Below are 2,911 nucleotides of genomic sequence, written 5' to 3'. Positions count from 1 at the left end.
CAGTGGAACTTTCGCGTTGTAAAGTTGAAAGTAAAAAATATGAATAAGAAAAAAGCAAGAATACTCTCGACCCAGAGTTTAACGAGTCGTTAACGAAAAGTCGCAGTGACCTCTCATGCAATTCTCTCGTTGCTCATCTAATCAAAGTACTCCGGGCATGCAAGGAAACTCTTCAAGTACCGATTTAACCGAAATAACCGTCGGTTTCATTTAAGTTAGGGACCATTAATAGCACACGTCGGCCACCTCGTTTACCATACCCCTTGACGTGAGGCCATGCACCTGGATGACGTACTCTGGGCGGAGTATTTGATCCTGGCTCAACAGGTTCGCGTGCCGGAAGTGCCTCTGTTCCGGAAGTCCACTCATCATGAGAGCATAGAGCCGCTACACCGACATGAACCGATTTGATAACCCCTAGTCGTTCAGTCCGGACCAGCCTTCAATTCCAGGCGAGTCATTACAAACTCGATTACTCATCATCCAAATCGGGGTGTTAGTGATTTTTCCAAACTACTGAAGAGTACATTTTTTTAAACCAACATAAACTTTTTAAAAAATTGTGCAACAAAATTTCACAAGAAGTCTTAAAATTATGTTACAATTATGTTACACAAAAACCGTTTTTTAAAAACAAATACTCAAGAAGATCAAGTTGCGTAAAATAATTGCACAAAAAGAGTTAAAATAAGGGAAGTACGTTTTCAAAAAAGAGAAATTTTTAATTTTGTTTAATGGGACAAAGAATAATTTTTGGAAAGAAGCAATTACAAGTTTTACTGGATTCAAGAAAAAAAATTACAAAAAGGTAAATTTTTATCATCGATTGAAATTGAATCTTTCTGGATTTTGCTTTCATCAGATATTTTAAACCGATTAACAATCAAATACACTTTCAAGATTGTTTGATTGAGATGTGAATTAAACATAAAAATTTTATTTTATTTTGATAAAGATACAATATATTCTTAGAAATATAGAAAATAAAAATGTAAATGGTGTTAATGATTCCTAATTAAATAATTTTAAATTAAATTCTGCTTTTCAATTAATATTAACATAAAATACAAATATTCGCTATAAGTTTCCTATTAAAAATTTACTGAAAAAGATGCCTGCAAGGCTTCGAAACATGTTGGATCCTAGTAGTATAAAAAAGATGGATAAATAATAAAGAATTGAGAGAGGCGCTAGGATGACTTCTTTTTTACCCTATTCTTTAATTGTCATATATCTGTCTCTAAAGAGCCATTTTAAAATGTTATTTGAAAGCATATTTCTTTTATTTAAACTCTTTTGCACATTTTTTTCACAAACTGATTGTCATGAGTATTTGTTTGTAAAAAACAGTTTTTTTAAAAACATAATTCTTTTTAAGCCTTTTTGTGCAATTTTGTTAGGCAATTTATTTTTTAAAAGTTTATGTTGGTTTAAAAAATGTACTACCAAATATTTAACAAAAAGAGGCATTAGGCCATAGACCCTGTGCCATTTTCTAGCGTTCGGTTCTTTTGCGTTTTAAAAGTTCGAATCTTGGAAAAAAATAGTAAAAATTTTTTTTAAATGAAACATTTTTGATTCGTCGCCTCATTAATCTATATGCGAGAACTCCAAAGAATTATATTTTAATTCTTTATTTTTTAACAAATTAGTACATATAAATATGTACAAAGATAAGAAGAGAGTTTAGTCATATATGAAATTGTGAATAAATGTGAAAAAAAAGTGTGAAAATATCCCTAGCGGGCCCATTAAGCGGGACGGTCATTATGTGGTGCACGCAGTCCGCTCGGGAAAGTGGACTAAAAATTAAAATTCATCCTGCAATCTCCGAAGTATCGCAATTCTAAATGGTGTATGTAAAATTTATTTTGCATTTTTTTAGTAAATATAATCGCACCCAGGGTACCGACTTACCCACCACATAAAAATTCAACTTTGAGTTGATTATTAGTTTTTGTAATCAATTCATTTGATTTATGCACGTGAAATTTGTTTAATAATAATACAATTAATGATAATTTAATTAATTATTAATCATTCCTTACTTTCTGTGTGCGGCAACCCGACATGCAATATTGTAGGTCAGGTTGCAGCGTGACCATTCCGTTCGGAAGGTCCGCTAGGGACAAGAGATCAATTATTTTGGGGTTTTGTGTGTTTTATCGTGTTTTATGTATGTCACTCACTTTTATGATTTATTTATTGAAATAAACAACAAGAAACCGATTTCAATCGCATAATTATTTCAAAAAATTAACATAAGTGTGGTGGGCACCCGGGTACCCCGTTTGTGTAACAATTTTATGCGTGTGCACACAATACAAAACTTTACTCGCGATAGGAAATTGTACTATTTTACTGAAAATTAATTTTTTGGAAATCAATTCGTTAAACCGCAAATTTACCTATTACATTTTTATTAAAAATTGACCGTTTTCAGCTTAAACTTGAACTGTTTCATTTCTGTTTCAATTCAACTGTTTTCCCGAGAATTCGCCTTTTTGGTTAAAAAATTTAATTTTGTGGTAGAAATCTTATTTTTTGGTTAAGAATGAATCTATTCGGTTGAGGATTGTACTCCTTTGTCGGAAATTTGTATTTTTTGTTTAAATCCAACTGTAAATAAAAATATGTTCAAATTGAAATATGACCTATTAAATTTTTTCGTTGAGAATTCATCTTTCGATTCAATTCTACTGTTTTTGTTTTAAAATTAAAATCAGATATGGTTCAAATATCAACGGTTATATTTTTGTTAAAAATTAATTTTTTTACGAAAAATTTAAATTTTTTCTTGCATATTCGACTATTTGGATCAAATTTAGTTTTTTGGATTACAATTTGAACTGTCTTCTACCAAATTCTTCCATTTTTATAAAATTAATCTTATTGCTTAAAAAATGATGTT

Source organism: Belonocnema kinseyi, chromosome 2, assembly GCF_010883055.1.
Source record: "Belonocnema kinseyi isolate 2016_QV_RU_SX_M_011 chromosome 2, B_treatae_v1, whole genome shotgun sequence".
NCBI lineage: Eukaryota > Metazoa > Arthropoda > Insecta > Hymenoptera > Cynipidae > Belonocnema > Belonocnema kinseyi.
The sequence above is the reverse complement of the archived record's forward strand: the minus strand, read 5'-3'. Positions refer to the sequence as shown.